This window comes from Falco punctatus (genome assembly GCF_963210335.1).
Source record: "Falco punctatus genome assembly, chromosome: 4".
NCBI lineage: Eukaryota > Metazoa > Chordata > Aves > Falconiformes > Falconidae > Falco > Falco punctatus.
This window is the reverse complement of record NC_137583.1, coordinates 99,054,895-99,082,872: the sequence shown is the minus strand read 5'-3', so window position 1 is coordinate 99,082,872 and position 27,978 is coordinate 99,054,895. Positions and strand designations below refer to the sequence as shown.

The window sequence follows — 27,978 nt, the reverse complement described above, 5'->3', positions numbered from 1 at the left end:
GAAAAAAAAAAAAAAAAAAAAAAAAACCAACCAAAAACCCAAAACATTTTATGTGAAGACAATTCAAAGCCTCATTTCTTTCAGGAAATGTTTACCAACTTCTGACCAGAAGTTCCTCTGATCAAGAAGTTCAGAATTAAGTCCAGCACAGAGAGAGAGGTCCTGCCAGTGTGGATGTCTTCTGCAGGCTGCTCTGTGCATTCTAGCTGCTCTGGGCAGCTGACTGTCTTTTTGCAGACCAAAGATTTTGCTAGCTCTCCCCCCAAAGCAGGCGTGTCCTGGTGAAGGTTGTTGGCTTTATGGCACTGACTGCAATTATCACAGTGTAACTGCATGTTAAGTTCATCTCTTTTTCATGAAGGAGGTCCAGTCCCAACGCCATCATGGCAGGTGCCATCCCATGGCCATCGTGGCTTTGCACAGGCTTTCCACAGCCAGGTGTATTTATCAGCGGCTGGAGCCCTTTGGCAGAACAAGATGTCTTCACCATATCCAATAATCTTGCTTGTGGTGCTAGTAAAATGTACAAGGCTTAAAGAGCTGTGATTGTCTTTCCAGTAAGTGTTTAATTGTCCTACATGCAGAACCAGTTTGTAATTAATCCATAACTGTGTTGGGGTGCTGAAGTGTGTTCTGAGAGGAGCTATGTATTTGTATAATTATTTATTTACTTTCCTAAGCATGAATGAATATAATAAACACAGTCACCAGTCTGCAACAGGTCAGTGTTGATATCCAGCACAGTGAGACATCCAGCTGAGATCAAATCCAACTAACACCACCAGTTTTCATGGGGCTTTGCTTGATTCCTTGGGGAACAGAGGGAGAACTGGGGAGGGGAAGGTCTGAGATGGAGATTTATATGTGTGAGATGATTAGGTGACCTTACAGATGATATGTGCCGTTGAACAAACCAGATAGCTCTTAATAAAAACTTGAATGATTTTGGAAGCTCTCCCTCGGAATGATGCTTTCAGAGAGCATGTAAGTCAAATAAACCTGACTGTGCTCTTCATCTGGCTCTAAAAGCCAAGCAACCTCGAGGTTCCTGCATCAGGAGGTGACCATACTAATCTGCATTTGTGTTGCATCAAGTGTCCATGTTATCACCAGTGTCTGGGTATACAGAGAGCTTTTGATCTGGCATGGCATGTCACCCCAAGGAGAACGCTGTGCCTCAGTCTTCAAAGACACTCTTGTCTCATCGGCTTCCAGTTGTGTTTATTGGCAACCTGCAGCGTGTTGCCGTGCAGCTGGTATGCAGGCTGAGAGGAACATAAAGAGTGCAGCTGAGAGACAACACATGCTGCTCCCAGAAAGAAAAGAAATCTGAAATACAGAAGCAGCAGCAGAAAAACATACATTTGGATGAGAATTCCACATGGAAACAAAACAAAACAGAGAACCAGTTTCTGAAATTACTGTTCTTGTGGCAAACCTTCCCTCTTCCCTGATGCTTCCTCTTCAACAAACTTCAACTGTAATTCCTCACCATTGACCAAGGCGTTTGGCAACCTACAGGCATGGGTCTAGCCTGCAGCTGGCCTTTTTGGATCTGCCATCCTGCCGGGAAGGGATGCCAGGACCACCTTATCTTTGCTTTGCCTTTACTAATAGAAGCAGGCCTAGCAGTCCTGTAGCTCTAGGGCAGCAGCACCCATCAGCTCAGGGCTGTGGCCAGGACACTCCAGCCGTGCTCTGCATACGCAGTAATGAATGTTAGAGCACAGGCTACTGGTTTTGAGAGCAATGGCAGTGTACTGCAGGCCACGTTCTTCCCAGCCCATTATGCTGGCAAGACAGCTTAATGTCCTGGTTGGCTTTCTTTCCCGGATCCCCCATTCTTCCACCCAGCACTGGCTTTTTTGCACAACATCCAGGTCTTAAGGTGCGTGTTTTCTTTTCTAGCTGTCATGATAGTAGTTCATGAGAGCTGGGTTTTGCTCCAGCAGATGCAACCTGCTGACACTGAAAGCATTGCCTGTTTCTTTCTGCTAATTGCATGCAAACTACTCGATCTGCCTTACTATCCCGCTTCCCTCTTTCTGCTAAGGACTGCAAATCAGCGCATGCCAGGAAAATAGGCAGAGGTCATATCTGAATTTCATCTTTCTGGAGAAACCAGCATGTCAGAAAAGAACAGGAAGGAGATCAAAGGCAACCTTTGCCCTTCCAGTGTATTTCAGGCTCCTTGACTTCAGAGGTGCTTTTCTCTTCACTGCTTGGCCTTTCCTTTACTCTGTCGGCATCTTTTGCATCCCCCATCTGAAGCTCTGCTTTGTGAAGGCAGGATATTATCAGTGCTCCGTGTCCAGATCAAAAAAGTACTGGCAGAGGGTCTGACTGAAGTGAGTGCCACAGCCTTTCTGCTGGAACAGGCTTGGGCTCGGCTTTGGTAAAACTGGATGTCAGGGATCAGACATGTGAAAAGGCGAGCAGTTGTTACAAAGTAATTTACTAAATAAAATAAGTGGATACCACATACCCAGCTGGAGTCATCGCAGCCCTAAGTGCTTGAAAATCATTAGTTAGGCTCCAAGAAATCCTGAGATTGGCTTAAATAATAGGAGATTAGAAAATGCTTTTGGGGTTTATTTAGTTGCCTTTTGATATTGAAGCATTAAAGGCTCACATGGGACAGAAACATATTAAAAAGTGAAGCAGAGCTTTTCAAGTGAGGTTGTTTCCGTGTTTGAAGAAAGTCACAAAACGTGACAGGAATCACTGCAACAGTTCCCCGAGTTTTTGATCTGGAAAGGAGAGCATCAGTTTTCAATGAGTAAGCACCTGGCTCCCCTAACTCCACAGGCATCAAGGCCACTGCTCCACATTTACACCTGAGCATATGAGACCAGAGTCAGAGTAGACTTCTGCTGTCAAAAAATGGTACAGTAAATTGAAAAATAATCTTTTCTTTGTCTACTTTCTAATTCCTTCACATATTTCTTCATTTTCTACATCACGCAGAAAAACAGGGAAAAAAAATGTGGAGTATTATATAATGAATATGATGTTCATATACTCAGGGTCATGGTTTTTGCAGTAAAGATGATTAATTTCTAGTCAACTCCATTTATATGAAGATGCCATATGAAGATGAGGATTTTCTTTTGAGATAGTCACCTATCTCCAAGAATGATAAAATCTGTTAATTGATGTAATCCCTAAGTAGCAGCGCTGAGGTATGTTTTGTTGAGTGCGGTCTGAAAATTTTTTAAAAATCTGTGTCTTCCTTATTGATACAAACTAGTTATACCTAAACGCACAGCAGTTTTAATTAAATTGTCAGTGTAGTGACAGTGACGTTGAGAAGGTAGTTGTCCAGTCATTCTTTTTTAATGATGTCTCTTCTTGGTAATTGGGGTAATTCCAGATTTATGAGGATTAGAAGAGCCATATACCCTAAATTCTTTCTTGAAGGTTCTTGTAAGAGACTGAAAGTATTGTGTTGTTGCAGTGAAACCAGAGGCAGGGTGATGACAGATAATTCTGCCTTTCTGAAATCATGTCTTGTGTATTCTGGAACATTTTCACATTTATAATATGTGCGGCTAGAGAAACCATAGGCTGCCCACGGACACAGAGACTACACTAGCATGGAGGAATGTTGGAAGAGTTTTTCTGAAGGAAAAAAGGGATGCTGCTTACAATGGTGAGACCGTCTCCTACAGTAAAACCTTGCCAGCTTTTTAAGTGAGCCCCATCATTTGGGGCATTTCAATATAAAACACTGAGGAGGTTGGAGAGTGAGTTTTTAGAGGACAGGTAGTAGCAGCCTGTTCAAAATCAGAATGCTGTAACGTTTCTGACATGGACGCTCTAGAATACCCAATGTTTCTAAAGGAAAATGCATACATGAAAATATAAACAGCGAGCAGAAAGTGGTAATTAATGTCCAGCACACATGTGCAGCATCACTGATAATGTTGCCTGGTAACAGAGGAAGGGATGGCAGAGACCCACCAGGAGTCAGTGGTAGCCTGCGAGTCCTCTTCAAGGCTGAGGTTTTGTCCGGGGGGAAGAGAGCACCCCACAGACAGTGCTGTCCTCGTTAGCGACCCCCGTATACAGACATACATGTATGCATACATTTCTTTTGGAGCTGCACAATGCCATCCTGAATAAATAAATACATGTATTCTCTTTTCATCTCATACCAGACACTTGTATTTTGCTGTGAGGTGCCTACAAAGGGCTTTGAATACAATATGTTCCAGTGAGGAAAAATTTTGCATCCTGTTCCTTTGATCATGATGGCATGGTGAGAAGGAAGCAGACTGTCTTCATTTCTGTAACTAGGTAGGGTGCCCAATTTGACAAGGAAAAACAGTTCTTACCCTTCCAATTTGTTTTTTATGACCTAAAGAGCATTAGAACAATTTATGCATTTGTAAGTGCATTAGAAAGAGGCTTGAAAAGAAAACTGGGAAATTCCTTAGGAGTCAGCATTCTTTTTCACTCCTTAGCATACTCCATTATAGGGAATCATTATCTGTTTTCCCTGGTTTTCTTTAGTATGTTTTCCACAATTACAAGGTCAGTTACAAGTGTCATTTTGGATTTGTCCTGCAGTACATGGAACTGTTAACTAAAATTTATGTTCAGTGAATAAGCAAAAATATTTTATTATTTCAGCAACTACCAAGGCCACAAAAATACACACTCCTAAATTTACACTCCTGGCAGGCCCCAGCAACGCTTTTTGGTTCAGGTGCTCTCAGTCCCACCCGGTGCTGAGAACTTGAAGCCCAGGATGGAGTCCACCCACAAATAACATGTATTGTCAAGTGAAATGTGTGCTTGGAAACATAATTTCTGTCTCATAAGGACAGAACTAATTGTATTAGGCGTTTTAATGCTGAGACGAGTCAGTCAGATTATAAATGGTTCTCATCAGCCTTCCCAGAGGTCACAATAGTCTTTGTCTGCAGCTGAGTGGTACCCCAAAAGGGTATGCATTTTCTCTTCTTTCAAAACTGTCTAGTGAATTCAAATAAATTCCTTCCTACCAGAGGTGTGGCAGAAAGCGCTGGTGGCCAGCAGGAGCTTGTGGAAACCATCTACATGCACATCTGTATAATCTGATTTTTGCAATTCATTCATGAAATAGTTTGTTTCTCTCTGTAATTCCTAAATGTTTTATTAAAATGTTGGTGGCATTGGCTGGAAAGGAAATAAAAGGATTTTGTTATTTACAAATAGCCTGTAAGTAATTATAGTTCATGCCTAGGAAGCCGTGCAACTGCAGTAAAGCCTCGAGACCTTTCTTATCATCTACCTCTAGCTATTTCTTAGAGTGAAGAAGATTAGAATTAAGAAACCCTATTAAACAATTGAATGCCAGCTTTTACAATAACTATAATCTAATAAAAGATTAACCCCTCACAGCAGAATTATATGTGTTGCCAGTAGAAGGTTTTTGACTGAGCCGTTAGAGGTGTTGCTTTCGTCACAGCTTAACGGCTAGATAAATAGAGCAAGCTCATCATAAAAGAATTTCAGAAGGCTTTTTTATGGTAATAAAATTAATTTCCTCCAATCAAATGTGAAAATATGAGTACACAAGGGAGATCAATTAATTCAAGAGAATCATAAAAATTGTTAGGAGAATTTAGAAGTTACAACACATACAATGTAATGCCTCTCATCACAATCTTAGTATCCTATGAACAGGAGAAACACCAGCTTTGTTTTCGAATTACAGCAACAGTAATTGAGGACAATAAAGAATAAAAATGTCATCTTTTAAAGACACTTTCAATTTATAGGCTACATTATTCAGAGGCTGAGTGCTGAATCCACTGAAAACCGTATCATGTTTAAAATCCTGACCCATACAACTTTGCAAGAATGATATGCAGCCCCAGTTCTAATTACTTGCGGTACAAGGGATCGATGGATTTTCTGTTCGCTTGGGATTATCACAGGAGCAATGAACAAGGCATTTCTGAGCAAGAGACCTAGTGAAATATTACCTAGCATGCTGAGTAGCCATGAGATTGGAGGGAAGGTTAGATACCCTGAAAGGTGCTTTTCTGCAACTTTGAAGCCATGAAATTGAACAGCAGCCAATCCCTTTAAAAGACTGTGCAGTAATGAACTGTAAAAAGGGGGGTAGTTCAGTGGGGTACTGCTTTATAAACAGTAGGAGAGAGATTTTGGCTAGCAGACAAACTCCTTCCAGCATCGTGATGAAGCATGCATCACTTTCCTGCTGGGATGCTGCCCGTTAGCATCAATCCAGACTATACTGCTTTGGGTCTTCCAAGGGAGTGTTTTGTGCTAATGACATTAAAAAATATAAATTCAGATAGCACCTTTTAACCTTATAAGGTTTCTTTGTGCGTTTTATTATTACTAAACACATCTGTAATCACAGTAACAACGTATCTGAATTGGGCAGTAAAATTAGGACATGGAAATACAGTGCACTTCCACGAACTGGTGTCAGGTTGTTCATCTGATCTTAGTGAGAGCTTCAAGCCATGGCAGTTGTGTTGCTGTTAATAGTGCGAAATATAGCTCCGTGACTCCCTTACAGTGAGGAAGAAAACATAACCGGCAAAGCTCGTTTATCTTCATGTTCCCTATTTGCTGAGGTCCTACTGTAGTGTTTTTGTGACTGCCACAAAAAACGCATGGCAATGTTGATAGCTGTAAGGAAATGATTCAGTAGAGGTTGTTGTGAATGGTGTCCTGTCTTGTTCTCCATGTAGAACACAATGTGGTTTGGTAGGGTTTCTCCCTGACCACCTGCTCACTTTGAACATTTTCTGATGATATAGCAGGCTAAATGCTGATCATCAGAACTTTTCTTTAATGCTGTAATATGAAGTGGGATGATCATGGCAGCCATGGGGGAGTGACAGAGAAAAACAGGTAAGCACAGCAAGATGGACTTAGGTACCATCTGGCTTCAATACCTTTTCATTACCTGGGTTTTCTCATTTTCTGTGAATTACTTCTGCTGGGGAGGGATTATCCCCCTGGAAATCAGCTCACTTTTGTAAGGTGCTAGAATACATACTAACATACTTTACATATTTCATGATGTCTGTCTAGGAACTTGCAGTTTGAATGGGAGTGAGATAAAACTTACGGAAAAGTTCATTTTTCTTTCACATAAAAATTAATATGATTCTAATTTTGGCTATGTGTTAGAACTGTGCTCTTCAGACCAAATTTTTCTGTCATTGTACATTAAAACTTTAGTTTCTAGGAGCTGAACTTGGTCCAGAAAAGGGAAGCATCAACAAATAAAAAAGTAGGAATGCTTTCCTGTAAAGTATGTCATCCTGGGCATTGAGAAGTGAGTAACCTTTATGAAGGCCAATTTAGAAGCACGTAGACCCTATTTGGCACCATTTTACCCATGGTTGGTCCAGCATATTTTGATTAGCCAGGGATCATTCAGATAATCCTTTAAAAGTTTGGCCAGTTTCATCAGTCTTCATGAGGCTACTGGGCCCACCTCAGTGGTTTGGAAAACACCAAAATCAGATCCTCAGGAGATCTCCAGTATGGTTTTGTTTCTCAGGAGTTAAAAATTCTCACAGATAGAAGGATTTATCTACAGATGGCTAAGTTATGCTTTCACCTTGATGGAATATTTGAGCCAGAGTCTTGGCTGTTCCAGTTCTTCCTGTATGCTGTAACCTGCAGCACCAATTAATCCGGAACATAAACCTGATGGCGACATTCTGCGTAGCTATTAATTTCATTTACCTTATACCTGTGTTCTACAGTGCCTGTGATTTTATGGCATACTAGAGGGAAAATGGCTCATAAGGATCTTTGGTACCCAAATCTTTGTGTTCACTTGTATGTCAAAGCTGTTGAAACTGAAAGGTTTCTCCTGTTTCATACATATCCCTGTTCAAGATAACCCCACCACCTATAACATAGTAACAAGAACAGGATGCGGTCCTGGAAACTGACAAAAATGCAAACCTCAAAGCTTCCAAATTAAGTAAATTTGTCAGAGAAGCAGTGAAAGCATCTGCAGGCTGAATCTCATGAATTTCATAAGGAAGAGAATTCCACCAAATTGGGGCCAGGCACATTCCAGATGGCACAGATGGTTTAGCAAGTGACAGATTGGAAACAGAACCCAAATTATGAGCAAGTACGTAAACAGAAATAAAAATTTCTCCAATAGGTAGGAGTCAAAGTTTAAAGGGTCTTCAGAAACAATAATAACATGTTAATTTCAAGCCTCAAAAGGTAGCCAAGTGCAATGCCTGAATAAAGATGGAAGATAACAAGTTGTGAGAAGAGCGCACAACTTTTCAGTAGCTGCCAAGTTTGGAGTAGATTCTTAACAAAACAGAAAGGCAGGAAATGGCCCCCCAAATGCAGCTATAATCCAACCTGGAAACCGCAGATAAACAAGTCAAGATTTCGTTAACTGGCTCATTGCGAAACTGATCTGAAAGCTGGATGGAAGAAATGACATTGTTATGTCTTTTTTTAATCAAAATGTAATTTTGAATGACTTGTATGAGAGCCAGTTTATATATGGGTGGAAATGTGCAAATCATAAAAACAGTAAGTACTCATGACCATGTGAAGAAAATGTGTGAAACCAATAGGAGCAATGAAAGTAGAATCGGAAGTAAGAATATTTCAATATCAATAAGGGAGAGAAGGAAATCACAGCAAAGCTAACCCTCAAAACAGCATATGGGGAAAAGTGAGAGGAATCTTAGCTTAGAGTTAAGAGAAGCGATGATTTTATACTTCAGTAATACAAGCCACCATATGTGCTATCCTTAAATTCAAGACAGCAGAAAATTTTAATTAATAGAATGATAATGCTAATTACATTGTAGGGGCAGTATAAGAATTTGAGTGTGAAAATACTAATTAGAGGGGTTTGTGTGATTATGTACATATGTGTGCATATATATATTTATACACAGAGACACATAAGATGTACGCGTAAAATTTTACAATTGTGAGTGTCTCCTACTCCCTTTAAGCCATTGGTAATAAAGCTTCCAAATAGCCATCTTCTTGGTGACTATGCTGTCATCCATTACTGATGAATCCCTGGATATTGAACACAGGCTATGGTCCTTAGTCATATGTGTGAATCGGTTTTGTAACCCAGTGAAGGATTTTTGTAAAGTCAGCATGATGGGGAACATGCCATGGGGCTGGCACGCTCTCTCTCAATACCTCCTAGACTTTTCCTGGCTTTATGGACAAAGGAGTATTATGCTGGGGAAAGGGAATAATAATAAAAGTGGTGATGATTTGGTCTTACAGGCATGATTAGCTTTTCCATGTGGTCCTTTGGCAGAGGGGCTATGGACATACTGTCTCTTCTTGCTCTTTTTTATGGAGCTGAGTATGTTCCACCTCCTAGAGCCACTGACAGCCACATACCATGAAGAGGCTGGAGTGCTTCAGTACTCTGCTGTGTCCCACCATGCACACGTACATTCCCCTTCAATTTTCAGGATTGCAGAGCACCATTTAATCAGATAGGGTTTGTTAATGCTTTTATCTGCCCAGGTGTGCTAAACGCACATTCCTGGGAGCCAGGTCAAGCTCTGGATTTGTTCTGGAGACATGGTTCAGAGGAACTGTCCTGGAGCGGGGATTGCTCCATAGCACTTTGGTGCAAAGCTGTGGCGTAGCTCTTCTGTCACCCAGTGTCAGAAAACCTTTAGTTCAAAGAGAGTATGTGTAGCCTATGAACAGAGCATAAAATGTGTATTTGAGAAAATTAAGGGGGGGGCGGGAAGAAAGCATATTTAAGTTGAGCAGTTTTGCCTGATGGCCAGGCACGTCACCTCTTTTCTTCATCTTTTAACCTGGTCTGTCTGCAATACCGTGACTGTGCCACCTCCCTGGTTTCTTATTTTCCTGTCAGTCTCTGCCCTACTCCTTGCCCCACTGCCTTTCTGAATTTCTTTAATATTCAGATCGACGCAAATATGCTCTCAGATCAAGCAGCAGAAAAAAAAATGAGAAATTTAAGTCACAGAGACCCATGCACATTATAAATCTCAGATAGGTGCTAGAGGTTTTTCTCTGTATCTGCCTGCCTCCCCTCCAAACATCACCAGAATGTTTTCGGGGTCTGATACTGCCTGCCTCCTCGATTTTTCCTGAATAAGGGAGAAAAATCCCCTGTGGGGAACGCAGAGACCCCAAAGCCTCTTGTCTCCTCTGATGTGCAGTGTGTGCTGATTGCAGGGAAAGGAGGGGAGGCAGCATTGCTGGGGGGAAGGGGGGAAACACATTTTTCACTCTTTGGGTGTAGGCAGCAATAGCTTAATGAATTGGTGGCTTTCGTCTGAAGAGGGGCTCACTCAACGTCCTTAATTGGATTTCTCTGAAGAACTGTAGATCCTAGATCATGGACTGGAAGGGGAAGGTAGTGACAAAGGCGGACAGGCAATATACTGCGGCGTTGTGGCATTGCTGAAAGGGAAGGCAAGGCACTGGGTCTGTGACAGGGCTCCAGCCCGTCAGCACCAGCATTGTGTGACAGCTGTGATGTGACGGCAGGCACTTCGCATGGGGGCCACCTCAGTGACTGTGTCTCAGGCACAGCAGGAGACCCTATTAAAAACAGGAGAATTCTAACTGCCAGCCTTCCTGCAAAAATGCAGCTCCCTGTGCGACAAGTTGTCTGACTCCAAAGGGATGGCAGCATCACTGGGGGAAGTCTGTATTCCCACCTCGCTGCCCCCATTGCTCACGCTCACTGGAGTTGTGCTGACCATCTATGGGCTCACTCTGTTGCCTCCACTGCCTCCACGGGGTGTGCAGTGTGGATGCTGGAGGCACTGGCAGCTGGTCCCCCAGGAGCACCTGGTTGTGGGGTGGGAGCCTGGTTTAGGGCTATGCCAGGGAGCAAACAATTGATTGCTAATTAAACATGGTGTTAGGCTGTGGTCACTACACCTTTGAGATGATTAAAAGAAAAATGTGTTGCCATGCCCTCTGTTTAGAAAAACATGTTTAAAATCTCTGTGTCCCACCACCTGTGGAGGTGGCAATGCTCTTTCACTAGAGGCTTGTGACAACATGCAGTGGACTCTTCCTACGCAAGAGGCAGATACTGGGGAATTTTCCTGATGGCTGGGAATTCCCCTGCAAATTCTTGGACAACCATATCTTGCTCCTGTTGGAGTTGCTGTTGACTTCAAAGGAAGTAAAGAGACAAATTGGGTTTCTGCATGTACAAAAGGGTGTTTTTGCTGGTGCTGGCTTTGTCAGAAACCAAAAGGAGTCTTTACACCAGGAGCAGATTATCTGACCTGCCTGTTGTTTTCTTTGTATTATTCCTTCTATTATGACTGTTAATTTTTTTAAGTAATGTTGTTCTTTCCCTTTCCCAAGTCCACTTCAGATGCTTGATCCTGCCTAGTACTTTCTCTCTAACCACACAGTCTGTTGCCATGGAAATTCAGCTTTGTAACTTCACTGATGGATTAGGGAGAAGACAAAAGATAGACTGGGTAGGAAGGGAACCTTGATTTGCTAAAAGGGCAAGACTGTGGGCATGGCTGTACTGCTGCCAAACCTGAGGAACCTCAGAAAGCAAAGTCCTGACCCTGGATTTGCTGCGCCATGCCTGGGATCGGGCTGCTGCCCAGTTTATGTGTGACAGCACTGGGAAAGGGGTATAACTGGCAGCCCAGTGCTGGAAAAGAGGGTTCAGTCTGTGCCTTTGCCTGCCACAGGTGGGTCATGTCTCGGTGGCTAGCAGATGGGTGCCAGAACATCAGTGTATGGGCCCCTACTGGGAGCCAGGGCTCCTCAGGCTCCAGTGATCTATATGGTTGCAAATTCAGTCCTTGATTTACCCAAGACAAAGCACACAAGGTTCCCCAAAATGCTTGCATTTCAGTAGAAGGTCTGAAAGAAATCCCACAAGAAAAGGCTCTCTATTAGCAAGGAGAGGCCAGATGCCCATTTAATATTTTTACTTATTGCACCTAGTGTTTGCTGTAGAAAATAACGAAGGATATCCCTTGGCCTGCTTGCCCCCGGGGGATTATGTAATGGTCTGAGTGGCTTTCCAAGAGGGTGGATCAGACCTGCTGCCCCAGCGCGTGTGCTGCACTTGTTGCTGAGGGAGCATGGATCCAGCCAGGCAGAGATGTGCAGCACTTCGCTGATCAGGTCCTGAGATCCCCTCAGCATCCAGGACACTGTTTGACATTTCGGTACAATCTGACAACTTGCAGCATGTGCCCAGAGCACCATGTTGATGTCACTTTGCTGGATGTGGGCCAAGCATCCAAAGGGCAGCGAGTTGGTTAACATGATAATCACGTTGCATCCTAGCGTCTCCATATGACAGAGCTTTCCATTCCTATTCGTGATGCTGCCACATTTTTCTCTGAGGGTAAATGTGACTTAAGCAAAGTGGCAGAAGGGAAAGAGACTAGTCAGCATTCATCAGGGGGTAAAAAATACCTGCGGTGAAAAACAGTAATATTAGTGATGATAAACATCAGGAGCAACTACTGCCACTGTGGTGTCCAGTCTGCTGCGTCTGGTAAAACTTTGAGGACTGAGAACCCCAATGCACAATGGAAGTGTTGGAAAATTAATAATGTAATGAGGATCAAAATACCTTGGGGTGGCAGGGACTTCCATGTCCAAGCCAGCAAAAAGAAGGGACAACTGCCATATCACCAAGAGGTGTTGCCTCTTCTCAGAGGGAAGATGAGAGCCTCAGCAGCTAGAGATAGTGCAGCTGGCTGCAGGCAGCATTTAACAGCCGGCTTAGCATCCAGCCGTACTGAAGGGCAGAGTGGGCCTCACGCCGTGGGAATTACTTGAGTTCCCAGCATGATTTCATCCTCTTGCCAAGGACTAGAGCAGTGCAGGGCCACGACCATTCGGTGGGGACAGAATAAGGCCTCCATGCCCTACATGCTTGTACAAAATGAGGGCCAAACTAAGGGTTTTATCTAAAGCCACCTTAGATTAGTGGGCATCCTTCCACTGATGGCAGTGGCCTCAGGGTCAGACCCTGAATCTTTGCATCTTAACTTGAACAAACCCGAGTAATTTGTAATGGAGTCATCCGTGTTACCCTAAGAATTTGCTAGTATTCCCAGCCCTGAAATGACCTGTGCTTTCCCCCTGCCTGGTGGTTTCCTCCCCCAAGATAACCTTATGATGGAGGTGTCACCAAGGTCCTTTTCCTCTGGGTTTCTGCAGGCATGGAGGGACCTCTCTGCAGGAGCCTCCGGCCACACCTGCTTCTCCTGGGATTGTGCAGGCTGAATTTGGTGGTATTGTTTGAGCTCCCTGGGGCAAGGGCTCTTGGTCGCTGTGTGCTAGTAATGGGGTTAGGCTTATGGAAACTTACTCCTGGCTGCTTTTTCCAATTTCTTGGTCATAACTTGGCCTCACGAGCAAGGCAAGCAGAGCACAGGGAAGGACGAGGGCTGTGATGTACTCACCCCATCCAATTTCTTTATCTTAATGGATGGCATTAACCAGCAATTCTTTGCTGTTGAATTGGATGTTGTATTTTAATGGAGAATATGGTAATATTGCTCATGCAATACATTGCTCATGCCATACATTTCCCATCATCAGTCTGAAATAGAAAACTGATTGGTATTATCAATATTTGAGTGGCAAAGCTGTAATATCACCAGCTGAACCAGAAGCACTTTCAGCTCAGTGGCAGAGTCCTCTCTTAATGTAGCTATACAATACTTCAAAAATATTTGCAATGGATTTATTTCCAGTTGGATCTAAATCCTCCAGCAAACTCTAGATTTATTACCTCTGTCATGTGTAAAATACCTTCTTTATACCTCACGTCATCTTCCTTCCAAACCAGACAGTACTTACAGTTTATGGCATACTACATTATAGTCATTTACCATCATACATATTGTGTTCTTCCATGGCTTTAAATGTTAAAGGACACCTTTCTGCCCTGTTTGAAAGGAGGGGGAGAGCAGAAAACCCATGTATTAGGAAAATTGCTGTCATTTATTCCATCACATCAAGGCAAGTACAGTTGAAATAACCAATCCATTATAAGAGAGGTAATACATCATTCATTATTTGCTGCTTGCTATGGCAAGCCACTGGCTCAGCACATATAGACTTATGGATTTGGTACGTGGAAAACTATAATGAATGTGCAGTTGTGATGAGCAAAATTAATGCTAATATTTACTGCTCTACAGCAACCGCTATGTATCAACTGTTTCCCCCTCCCTATTTGCCACCCTCTGTACATGCAGGCAGATGTTCCATCTATTTAATTTCCATCCCAGCTCTCACTCAGTAGCAAGCTCATCAGCTGGGGCTCCTACCCTTTAGCAGAACAGAAATAGAACAGAAACCTGAGGGAGGTTGGTTTGCCATGCCAGTTTGCCCTCATGTCTTTGGCTGCTGTCGTGCCTGTGTGTGAGGGCAGCTGCAGAAAGGTGCTGGCTGTGCACCTCTCCCTCCACCAGGTATTTTAATCAAAGTATATTGAGTCAACTGGAGGATGTCTGGCTGTGCAAAGCAACAGTGAAATTTGGCACCAAATGTTTTGAACTATTGTTACTTCGTGTCTTAAAATGGTGTGTATGTATATTATATGGTTTATGTTTATTTCTGTATCTATATAGATAGATAGATATAAAACTGTATATGTAGTAGGTAGATAGACTGATGTATATATAACATGCTACATGTTTATATATATATTTATATTACTATATCCTTAAAAAGCCATCTGGTTGCAGCATCCCATAGTAAGTCCTTTTATTTAAGCCCCTGCTCCATTCATTACATGGACAGTGGGGCATAAGCAGGCTGGATCAGCTGTGTCCTGCCCCACTTTGGGCAGGAGGAGGCCAGAACATCATGGGACACAGCAGGCTCTGTCCCTCTACTCTGAGGTGTTGCAGACAACCATTCTGCAGCTTCACAAGAAGGTTCCTTTGGCAACTCCTGAAAAGGCAGAGGCAGGCAGGGCAGCACACCTGATGTCAAGGCTTGGGTGGCTTTCCTTGTGTTCCCTGCTGTTCCTTTACATGCAGCCTCTGAGGTTCCTTTTGAAGAAAAACGGAAACATCCACATGATATCCGAGCCTAGCTCTTCACAGTCACTTGTCTATCAATGCAACAGGGCATGCTTGAGGCTTGGTGTTTATAGTTTCTGGACTCATTAATTACATGCTCAGGAAGTGGATCCATAAAACAAATTGACCGTGCACTCACGGTGATGCATCAGTACTCCCTGTGGTGCAGACATCATTCCTGTACTCTTACTTTTGCAGTGTAGACAGCAAGAGCACACTGCAGGACTGCTGAGTCCTGGCCAGGACATAGAGGTACTCCATATGCACATCCCAGGCAGCTGAGCCTGTACTAAATCACCTGCCCATTGGAAAGGCAGCGAGAAACACAGGGTCGCCTGCCCACTAAACGTAACTTCTTTCATATGCAGTGCAACCAGATCCTGTGTGATCTCTACTAGGATCCCACAGCCCTGCTGACTGCCTGTCTCTTCTGCTCCTTCCTAAAATCTATCTGATCTTGTTTTCCCACTTTAAAAATGTCTTTTTAAAATATATATATTAAAAAAAAAAGAAAAAAAAAAGAAAGGCTTCCTGATCCCCTTTCCCCTAAGTCCCTGGGCAAGATTGTATCTGCTTTTCTTTAAATTGTTGCTACTATTGCTTTACACCATTGTTTTCAGGCTTTGAAATGTTTTTCTAAACAAATTCCCCTGGTGTTCTGAATGCTGAGTTGCAGATGCTTTACAAATACCATTATTCTATTATTTTTAAATAAGAATGCTGTGTGTTCATGGAAAGTCTGAGTGGTAAACCTCCTATTAATTTGTCCTCAGCATTCCCACATCAGCCACTTTAGCTAAATGGGAGTTACATGCATGCACCTTAGGGAGCAAAGCCCCATAAACGTGCATACCCTGTAACTCATTTCTAAAGAACAGCTTCACTATTACACTTGATTTCACAAAACAGCCAAAAGATAATGGGTCCAAATCTGCCCTCGGCTCTGCTAATGTGAGTTCAGTGCATCGCAGGTGCCTCATGGAAAGGCAGATCCTGATCCCCTTTGCATCTTGTTATATCCTCATCATCATCACAGAATCAAGGTGAGACTGAAACTGATGGGGAATCATGCTACAGGATGACTATGCAGGCTTTTTGTCTTAGAATCATGAAGCAAAAATGGCAGAGCAGGCATCTGGGTCCTTGAGAAACTGCTGTCTGCTGCCCACAGCACTTGCTCTTGATCACCATAAAAAATGTATTTCAGCATCTCTGCGTCCTCTCTTTCTGGTGATCTAGGTACGGCCATTTCTGTCTCGGTATTTCTGTATTTACTGGGAGAGCTTGGTGAGGAGCAAAGCAAGTCATTCATGGCTCACTAGAGCAGTGAGTAGTTGCAGCTTTTGACAGTGTGACAACTGAGTAATAACATGTTTTCACGTGGTGGCCCCACATGATGTCCTCTGTGTCTGCATGCTGTACTAGAGATTCCCTATCCCAGCGAATGACATGTGAAACGGGGTACTTCTGTGGTGTTTCATAACCACTGCCTTTGGCTAAGGATGTGCATGCAGTTAGGCTGGTCAGTAGGCTTTCAAGTGCAAGTAATTTTTAGTGAAAAAGGGACAACTGGAATTAAAACAGCTTTTCTTGTCCATCTGTGTGTGTTATCCGCAACAAAGCAAGTTAGTTTTTAAGCGCCGAATTCAAATTCCTCCTTGAACCCTCCACTGTGAGCATTTGGAGCTGGGGCTTTTGTTTCCAGTGGCTCAGATTTTTAAAAATCTACTTTGCTTTTCTCAAAGCTGCAGTAGACATACATGGATGCAAGTTTTCATTGGAGAACAGATGGATGACTACAAGGTCTCTGCAATGTCTAATGCAATGAGGACCCCTAAATCCAACCGATGTGTCTCAACATGAAAGCCATAAATATATCGGATGATGATGATAAAACCCCTGGGTGGGCTTTGCAAACAGCAGTGTGGAGTCCTGCTCACACGGTTCTGGCTGCAGTCTGGGCTGCAAGGCTGAACTTGAAAGAGGGAGCTGCCAAAGCAGGCAGTGAGCAAGGATCTGGGTGAAGTCTTGCAGATATTTCTGATAGTCTTCATGGCAGGATTCCTGTCTGCCAGACATACATAAGAAACCGATTAAAATTACCCTAAACAGCCTGTGATTATCTGATGCTAGGAACAAAAATGTCTTCTAGGAAAGAAGAAAGCCACAGTCCAACTCAGGAGCATGGAGGCTCTTACAAAGCTAATTTATGATGGAGGCGTGGGAATTGCTGATTACTCCTGTGGAAACAAACCACTGTTATGGCTTCAGATTGATTTCTGTTTCCAGGCTTACCCCCGTTTTCCACTTGTTTCTAATTTTCTTAAGAAAGTTCCTCAGGGGGTGGCAGTGTACTTTTCAGGCTTGGCCTCAGCCTAAAGGTGAATATTTCAAGAATTCTCAGCAAAATCAGCATGGCTTTTCTTTATGATATGTGGGTGTGAAGAGAAACCAGCTATTCCTATTTGTTCCGGTTGCAGCTTCTCTGCCCTCATAACTCAAGAACAGCTGACGCTAGGAAATTTGAACTCGGCTTGTTTTATAGACCTCGGTGATGAAGGAGAAAACAGTTCATGTCTGAAGAAAATCAATTCAATGTTTCTAGAGTTGGGAGCAATTAGAGTCGAAGGCCAAATTTTGCTTTGAAATACAGCAGCACAGCCCCACTGAAATGCCAGTCTGAGGGCAGAACTCATCTTGGCACATTTTGTACATATTCATGAAGAAATTTGTTTTTCCTAGAATGTTAGACAGAGGTCAAAAGGAGGAATGTCAGATTTATTCTGCACGAAAGGCCCCATTCCAGCTCTGATGTGAATCCATGGGCTGAAGTATAAATAATGTGCATTCAGCATGGAGTAAATATCTCGGCCATGTCAATGGGAGATTTGTGCAATGATCAGAAAAGGGATTTGGTCATGTATAGCAATTAACTTTTGCAGGTAACATTATTCTGGACATATTTCTTGTATCCAGTGTCGCTTGGTAAGAAAATGTGCGTACTCCACCATTTTCTATGCCTGCTTTTCTCTGTTCCCCTTTTCCTTCCTCTGTCTTTCTCTCTACTCCCTGAGGCATCTCTTTTGTCCTTCCTTCTTCTTTTCCTTCCTTCTACCAATGGTCTAAGCCTGCTATCTGCAGGGGTCTCTCTAATATCTTCCCCATTCCAGGGAGTGGTAGTTAAAGAGTTAATGGTGCCATTTACATGTCAGTTTCGGGCTTTGACTTGACATGTTAGTGACAGTAAAGAGAGACAAACTTTCATTTTTTAGAAACCCAGAACACAAGTATAAACTACATCTTACCAAAGTTATGTGTGATCAGTCACGTAAATCCGTTCAGTGGGTTTGAACTAGCCTTTGACTTGGGTTTTTTGTTGGGTGAAACTTCTTGTTTCTATCAAGCTGAGCCTTTGTGTGAAATTCCACATAAATTCCCCATAACATTCCACCAAATCTGACCCTTCATCTTCAAATAAGCTGCTTGAACCAAGAAAAATCACTGTAAGCTGTAAACGGTTAAAGGGAGCAGGTGTGTTAAAACCCTCAAACCCATAGCATATTTACAAAAAGTGGATTTTCCCAGCCTGTGCCCATTATCAGATTGTCACTGCTGTATCAGGCAAACAGCAGAGGAACAGCAGTTAAGAAATCAAGTCTTTCTACTCCTAAACCATCACAAGAAGCCTCCCCAAATGGTCCAGCCATCCCCTGGTATCTCTTAGTGCTATTCTCTACTTGGTCCAACAGCCATGTGTCTCGGCAAGGCCCCCTGGGTCTAGCTGAGGTCAGTGTGTCAACCAGGGCTCTCATCCACTCATTTCATGATATTTTACCTCTTCTGAATTGGTGTCAGAGCACTCAAACCTGACACCTGAGCTAAGCTTCGGTTGTCATAACACACATTTAGAGTTAAGCAAATGTGATTGTGGCTTCACTTTGCGTGAGCAGGCATCCTTTCAAATAGGTTTTATCTTCATAAGCTGTGTCGTGGATACATGTAAGAGGTTTTGCCATGTCAAGATGGTGCCTCCATATGAGATAATTTTGCCCAGGGTCTGTAATAAAGACTAAGAAGGAGCCTTGCAAGTCTGAATTTTTATCTCCTGTCCCAATGGAGACCATGCTGTGTGGACACTTAGACAACCTCAGCATGCTCCATCTGATCCATGGTACTGTCTTTCTTGGGCAGCCTGTGTCACTAGTTTTTTCTAACTTCTGACAAATGAAAGACCGTGATGTGTTTACTGGAAGAGGAACCTAGATATGAACTATAAAATATTGTGTTTTTTTCTAATCTGTTTATTGATAAAAAGATGAACAAGAAATAATATGTTAGTTAGAAATAACACTGAAATGCCCAGCCTTATTCCCCTGCAACTACTGCCATAGCGTGCCTCTTGCCTGTGGGTACACAGGAGGGAGGGCTTCTCAGTCCACAGATTTCATCTTTGGACAAGAAGACTCTTCAGCATAATCATATACACATCACGGGAAGGCATGTAAATGTACACCACCAGGAGTCTGCTAGGAATGGATTTGCATAACTTCCATCAGCAATGCTTATTCAATGGAGGATGAGTTTGATCATATTCATTCCTGTGAATGAATGAATGGGTGATTCATTTTTTTTAAATGGAGATTACAATTGGTTATTTTCTCATGCCATCTAAAAATATTATTCCGTTTCTCCCTTCCCCTTCAGTCCTCCCTTTCCTCCTCCCTCTTGCAATCAGTGTGTTTGTTTAAGGCTAGTAGCTCAACAGCACTGTCTCAGGAGGGAGGTGTAGGGAGAAGCACACATTGACATGATTCTGTTAATGAACTGTGCCACCGTGATGAGGCTGGAGCTTTGGAGGGGTTGCTCTGCACTGCTGGCTTTCAGTGTGTTGTGAAAATGTCATGAAACGATAGAGTGCACTTGGCCTTGCAGCTTTCCAGGTGCAGAGCCAGCCCCAGGATGGCCTCGAGTTGGCAGTGCTTTTGGCGTTTCAGTAGGGCCGGGTGACTCATATGAGCTGAGGGTCTGGTCTGTTGCTCCGAAGTGCCTATGAGATGGTCAAGCATGTGTGTTGCCTGGGCCAGGAACTGAAAATGAAGGGCTAGGTGGGGTCTGCTCACCCCACACATCTGCTGCAGGAAAAGCCAAATGAGCTTCTTCCATCCCTTTCTCCCTCCCTCCCTCCTTCCTTGTGCCTGGAGAGGTTGAGGCTTTTCACCTCCATCTCTTGTGGAAAAGTTAACACCCTCTACAGTTAAAAAGCCTCTGTGGAATCACACAGGACAAGTTTTAGCCTGCTGTAGAAAAAGATCTGCATCTTTACTAAAACTTAAAGGATTTAAAAGAATAATTTCTACAGCAACCTGCTGGTTTCATCCCTGCTAAGATTTCCCTGTGGTTTTTCTCCATGGTCCCCATATGGGCTGCATGGAAGCAAGTAGGAAAACCCTGATGCTATCTGCATGTGATACCTGGCCCCAGAGCTTATGATGCCCTCTCTTTCTCACTAGACCATTGTCTGGAGCCACAAAGAGATAGAGTTTTCAAATATTTCCCTTTGAAGCAGTGATGAAGCAGAGCAGCTCTCTGCAAAGTGACTCAGCCTGCCCTTGAGCACGTCTCTTGCTGCCATTCCAGAAACCAAGAGGCAGAACTTTCCCAATACACCATTTCCCCTTCATCAGCCCTGTCCCCCACTCACGTCAAGGTCTATGTTAGACAGTGGGATAGAGCTGTTAAGATAATGCAGGGCTATGCAGACAGTCTTCTTATATCAGAAGGGCCTTGTCGAGTGAGGTCGTGATCTTCCTGTGCCTCCAGGGGCACTCTGTAGGTGACTGGACAATAAAGCATCAGTGAAAATCTCCTGCTCTGATTAAAGCTTGCTGTCAGTTGTTTTGTTTTCCAACAATTCCACATGTTTCATTTTAAAAAATAAATATTTATCTTCAGGGATGATTTTTAAAATAACTTGTAAAAATTGTTGTATTCGTATTGACTTTTTAATCATGCTTTGCCAAGAGCAGCTGCTGCAGTGGTGAAAAGGTGTTTGTGTCCAGCTGCACCCAAGACCCTAGTGAGCAAGCAGAGATGAGCACTTCCTCTGCTTTGGTTCAGGGCTGAGCCTTATATTGCTCCTTCTCCTGTCCTCTGGAAATATCATATCTGGACTGACTCCAAACCTGAAAATTTTTAGCCCAGTTAAATAATTATTGTGACAGTTATATGTCTCTTAAAACCATAGGCTTATTAGGGAACCATAATTCTGGTCAGAGCCCTAAGTACATTCTTCCCTTTTGCCATCTTTTCAGTGCTTTCTAAATTATTCCACATATATTTTTAGTATGTGCCAAAGATTTTACATATAAAGAGAGAGAAAGTTTGGAAACAGCACTGGATAAGTTAGGTAATATGATGTAATTTCAAGGAATAAGTCTGGATATTTTTTTCCCCCTACATGGTGCATGCCACGTAGCTTGGGAGATCAGTTACTGCCTTGGACGCATGCATGGTAGCTAGATGATTTTTTCAAGAGGCATACCGAAAAATTAAGTAGCCAAGCCTGAGCCCAGTGTGAAGTTATACAACCTTTGACTCCAGTTAGTTACTACACTCAAAGAGAAATCTGACAGCAGAAATTAAAAATGTGTTAGAAAAAACCCTGTAAAGCGCCCAAGGCACTGCTGATAAATATGAAACATTTGTGTCTTGCTAAATGTATTTTTTCGTAATTACCAGTGTATGGATTTGTATTGTTCAAAGCCCTAACAGTGAATCTCCTGTGATGGATGTGAAATAAAACAGGACTAATTGGAAGTATTAATTTACACAGAGGCAGAAGTTGTCACAGAGTTCTGAGTAAGACATGCTTTGTATTGCCATAGCAAGTACAAAGTGTTTGCCTGTAGTGTGCAAGTTCAAATCACACCACCTCCACAAATTGTTGCAAACTGTTGCTGTGTCATTTTTTCCTCTTTTTGTTTTATTTCTCTCCTGGTAAATATCTCGGCCCCAAGGTCATCTTAAGGAAATAGTTGCAATGCAATAGAAATGTTGCTGTAGGTGCTGCTGTGTTTCTGGCACTGTAATTGACAGTGAATGAGCATGCAGGAGCAGCTCCCAGCAGGGACACTTTTGAATAAACATACACTAAATAAGCACAGCAGAATGGGAGAGTAAAGTAGCTCCATAAAGAACTGCATGCTGTACATCCTCTCAAAAATCTTCTCTGGTTTAGGCCTGTAACAGCAGAGGTTCGTGTTGATTTTGCTGCTCCCTCTGCTTCATCTGCCTGCTCCCGCCCTGGTCCCGGTTCAGTAAAGCGTTGATCATGTGTGATGGTGACGGCACTGACATCAGATGGAAGCGGCTCTCACTCCAGGGCCTTGCTGAGGCAGGGCCAAAACCTAGAAGTCAGATTCTGACTGCATCAAAATATAACCTTAGGCGGGTTTCTTGTTACCTTAGGCATTTCTGCCACTAACCTTGGTTCATGTCAGATAACTCATTTTTAGCTACTATATACAAGTTATGGTCTGCAAATAATCTTGGGCCAAGCAGCTGTTTTTCGCATCTTTGGTAGGCAAGTACTTGAGTTTTATTTAAGTCTCCTGTTTGGCTGAAACTCTAATTTCCAACAAACCAGGAAAAGGGGAATTAAGCACCCAAGCATTAATTGAGCTGAGCTGCCATGATGGGTTCAGGTGGCCCACCCAGTACAGATTTAAACAGAACAAAAGGCGAACCTCTCCACTCCTTTGACTACTCCTTCCAGTTCTTAATTGCCATTAAACTTCAGATTATTTACTTTTCATTTGGTCATAGGCCTTCAGCTCCCAACCTTGTTTCACCTCTGCTGGTTCCTTTAGTTCCTGTTCTCCTCTCAGAGTCATTTGTATGCTGAATAATCTTACTAATTGGAGAGGGGTCGTCCTGGATTTACATTGGTGCAGCAGAAGCCACCATCTGTCCTGGTGGACTTTTTCTGGCACTGCTATCAATGGTCCTGAAATTGGTCCCTCAAGCAAGCCTTCCGTTATTTATTTCCACCCAGTCCTTTCAACTCACATTGAATGGGGCTGAAACTCAGCACTTTATCTTAAAATTATGTCCTTTGTGTAATGCTTCTTGGTATTACTTCCTCTTGGTGTCCTGACCTTTACTAAGGCTGTTGCTAATATATTCTCTTAGCCGTGGTAGTTAACATTAATGCAAAGACTAATGTTCTTCTGCAGCTTTAACGCTGATATGCCACACTTAGTGCTCTGTCTCCAAACAGAATTGCTTTACGATGTTGCACTTTACTGTGGGAATAATTTTACTGCTTGGGTGCAATGACAGCTGAGAATGCTTAAAAAGAGAGAAAGGGGAAAAGTAATAAGGCAAAAGCATGACAAGACACTTACGTCAGTACTATCATTGCATTTCATGGGAATGTAACATATGACTGCCACACAGCTCCTCCAGCATCTGTCTGTTGAGGACCCAGAGTGATGTTTAACCGTAGTTCATTCAGAGTGCTTGAACAGGAAAGTTCTATGTTTGTCGTTAGCTCTGCTGTGCCCTAGTTTCAAGGCTATGTTTTGTATATTAATAAATTAAGTCCAGACCAAGGAAAGCCTGGATCAGGGCAGTGTAAGCAGTAAAAACATGTTATTAGCTATTTCAGAGATGAATTTGTCTTTCCAAATGCACCACTGGGTATGTTTGCACTTGCATCGTTTCTGAGGAGGGAACCCACAGCTGTGTTTAGTTTGTTGCTGATGCATCAGGAAATCTCAAGCCCTCTCTGGGACCCAGGCAGTCAGACATATTAAGGGCGGTGCAGTGAAGCCAGGTGCTACCACTGAGGTAGGCACTGAAACTACCAAAAATTGAATGTTCCTGTTACATGGCTGACGTTCCTGCACTGCCACCAGAAAAAAAAAATAAAAATCAATAGCTTTCAAAAGCAGAGCAGTCTGATCACAGGGCTAGAGACAGATCACACAGCAAAGTATTAGGACAAGCACCTCAGGACTTTGCTGCTGTGATGCTTTATCAGCACAGGACACCCAGGCTGTACATCTACTGTAAAGGCAGAGGTGTCTGAGCACTGGGTGCTCTCTTGGTAGCCATCAAGGGTTGCTGTGCAACATTGCACAGATGCTCTGCTCCTGGAGGGGAGATGGTGCAGGGGAGAGGTAGGAGAACAGCCGCTCTCTGGTTTGCCCACTGGGTCCATCCCCCATCAGCAAGAGCTGAAGAGTAAGTACCATGCCTTGGGAACTATGTAATAGCCTGACTGAAATTAAATGAGGCTTCCAGCGTGGTTGCTGGAGGGGGAAGGAGAGAGATAAGATGTCCACGTCATATCACCAACAGCATAACTGGTATTAACAAAACAGAAGTCAAGGATGAATGAACATTGGGGCTGAGCTAAATTTCACATCAAGAGAAGATCCCTGAAGGGCTGTGTGCTGACAGGGCAACATGGAACGCTGGTACATTTAATCTCTTCACAAGGGCTGTTCTGTGAATAATCAGAAGTTGTTAGGGTTGTCAGCCCAATTTCCTTCCAAAATAAAATTGTGGAGGTGATGACATTTCAGGAATGGGTGAAGTAGATTCTCTCCTGAATATAAATAGAGGCAGTTTTAACCAGAAAGGAGAGACAGAATATCTTACTTGTAAAGTACTGAGCAAATTATGGTGTGATAGGGGCTATGCTCATTATTATTACTATTATTCCAAACAGTGACTCTATGTTGATGGTGTGAAGAAGCGCATATGACAGCACCAGCCTGTCACATTTAAGGCAGGATGAAACTCTAATGACCTGAGACCACTGAACATTTAAACCATTGAATGTAAATGATATTTCAGATATGCAACGTGTTCCTGTCAAAAGACAAGACCAACACATGTTCAAAGTAACATTCCGAAGTAGCACATACATATTGGTAGTGAATTGTTTTTAAAAAAATGCAAATGTGCTTGTCGAAAGAGACCATCCACACAGAAAGGTGAAACATTTTACTTTGTTTTGTAAGTGCATTCATGGTGAATAGGAAATACGAATTGCAGACGTGAATGAACTGCAGAGTTGATAGAGCATATTTTTATAAAGTGAGATCCTGTTCCTAACTTCATACGTATTTCCACTTGAATTCCTGATCCCCTGACTAATCAAGTACACTGTATCACCATGTCGTCTCACCCTTATGTTCTTTGTGTATGATATTGCATATCTCCACCTCTCGAATCTAATTCAGGAGCAGTAACACTGAGTGAAATATAAGCAGCAGAGTCCTGCTCTCATTAGCAGAAATTATATCCAGCTACTGCTGTGACCTTACTTACAAGAGCATACGATTTACTACATCACGTTGGACTACCATTCCTTCAGAGGATGGCAAAAAATCCGTATCTCCGTACCTGTGCAATCCTGCAATTCACTTAATGGAGCAAAGCCCCCTTTCTTCATCTCTGCAATGAGCAGCTGATATGTTCAAGAAGGGAATTTGGTCTTTCCCTTTTATCCTTGTACATCATAATGCAACATGCACCCCTGAAACTCCTGAGTTTCAGGCATGCATCTCCATTTTTTGCAGGCTGTGGAGGGCTTCCCCCCTCAGGCCATTAGCAGACTTCCTGGAAGAGCAGCTCATGGAGCACCCACGTGGCTCAGTGCAGCTGGGCCATGATGAACTTCCAGGTTATTCTGGAATCACCCTTAGCTGAAGCCAGGTTCACCTCAAGACAGCTAAGAGGCAATACAAACTTCTGTTCCAGAAGCCAAAAGAAAGCTGTTGCTAGTTTGTAGGAAGGATGAGCAGAAATGAAAAATAACAGCTCACTTCTTTCCCTAGCAACCTTACATCCACTCCAGAGGCTTTGCTAGCCCTCTATAATCCAGCAGATAATAAGAACAGCACATTACAGCCTTTCTGGCTGATTCATGTGTAACCTTACATCCTCAGGCTGTGCTCACAGGGGAAAATCTGGATGTGGAAATTGTCGCTGCCTTTTATACCCCAAGTCCACCTTGGGAATTATTGCCATTTCTGACCCTTTGTACCCCCAAAACCAGTAGATAGTCCCCATACTGGGAATGCTGACTCCCTTGATCCTGACCTGGTTTGTTTCTGATTTGCCCAGATGATAAATTGGGACAGTGAATAACTGCACAAGCCTCTGCTGCCCATTTACACGCTCTGAGGCACAGTGTCCCTTTTCCTTCAACTGGGCAATGGTCAAAAAAAATGGTAAAGCTTTCCTGTAGGTAAATGTAACAGTTACTTTCTAGTTGTGTGTTACCTGCTCACATTAACAAATTGGTGCAAGTTCCTCATTACAAGCTCTCATTGGAGATCAAGCACAAGGATAACCAGGCACTTGGAGATAAGAATGTGTTTGAAGGGGACATAGGTAATAAATCATCCAAATTACTTAGAGTGAACAGATGAAATGACTGAAATACCTTCAGGTTTTGTAGAACTTAGTCAGCCTATGCATAACTATAACGTCCCTTCTGGCTGCAGTATCAACATTTCTGTACCTGCAGCTGGAGAATTTAAGAACAGCTTTTGCAAAGTAGAGAAAAAAAGGTCTGCATTGTCAAAGCAGAGGGATCCATGAGTAGGACACACTGCTCTGTCTCCTCACCAGTTGTCATACAGTATGTTAAAATATTTGAAATCAGCCATGGATCAGAAGTTACTGGGAGAGACAGAGGGATAGACAAACTGCCTCTAGAAATGTTTCCTTAGAAAAGACAAGCTAAAAATGACTATGCTGTAATGAAGGAGTATCCTGAGCCTCGAATAAGCGTCCTTGATTAATAGGTATGTTGGTGTAAATTACTTAGAGCTGGGGGCTTGGTGCTGAAGAAATTAGGTTTGGAAGACGTATCATGTGCTGGAATCGAAAGCTTCTGACTTGGTTACCTTCAGCTGCAAGTGGGAGAATTTTGAAAATAATGCAGCAGGTCTAGGAGCTGTGCTTTTTTGGAAAAAGGATTTTGCATGAGTAAGTGGCTCCTACTTCCTCACACTATCTGCCGCTTTCCAGTTCAGCAGGCACCAAACGTCTTGCCTTGCAGGGGTCAGGCGCAGCTGATTGGTAGTGTGCTGTTTCTTTGAGAGGCAGCAGCTCCTAGATTCAGCTGAATTATGCTTGCCCACTTACCCTCTAATATGGGAAGGAAAAATGCTTCCTAATGCATTACCATGGAAAGGCTGCCAGGCCCTGCTCTAGTCCACTCTTCATGCCAATGAAGCGTTGCTCTCTATGGCTCGTTGTTTGGTGTTCTGTAGAAACTGATTCTGAATGTCCAGAGCAGTAGGGTTTCCTCTCCTGGAAGGTATTGTAATACAGAGACTACTTTTCACCTTTTCAAACATCACTTTGATTTAATACCTTTACTGTACTAAAATCCTTGGTTTGCTTTATGATGATGCCATGTAAATAGATAGAGGGATATAAGGTGGGATTCATCTCACCTAATTTTCATCAGCTGAAAGCTGGACATCTCCTTAAAGCTCATCATCCTCTATGTGACCTCTTTTGCTAAGGGCAAGCGAGGAGCCTCTCTGGGGTCAGCCTGTGGATGGGGTGAATTGCCTGCCAGAGCCACAGCTGCCTTAGACAAAGCATGTAACTTTTACATATCTGAAGTTACTCATTGTTTTGGGGAGTTGTCAGAAACCTTTTTAAGATGGCTTTGAATCCTTCTTTCCACCTTCTTATTGCTGCCTGTGAAACAGATACCCTTGCTTGAGTCAGCATCTGGACACCAACTCCATCCTCTCTTTGGCAAGATCCTATTTTAAGCTTTCCATCAGAGGCCACAGCTATTTGTGTCATTGTCAAAACTCTTCAGAAGGTCCAGTGACATTGATGGTAGGTCTTTTAGAAGCCAAAGGTT

General features: G+C 43.0%; 1 protein-coding gene and 1 long non-coding RNA gene across 6 annotated transcripts in view; one reads left to right on the top strand and one right to left on the bottom strand.

Moving 5' to 3' along the window:
- Nucleotides 1-27,978, top strand: part of TMEM108 (transmembrane protein 108) — a 253,085-nt gene that overhangs the window by 204,834 nt on the left and 20,273 nt on the right. The gene's annotated exons all lie outside the window — the stretch shown is intronic.
- The window catches only part of LOC308063828, a 59,584-nt gene continuing 31,612 nt past the window's right edge, over nucleotides 7-27,978 (bottom strand). The window contains exon 2 of the long non-coding RNA XR_013928092.1: nucleotides 7-27,978. This is a non-coding gene — a long non-coding RNA (uncharacterized lncRNA).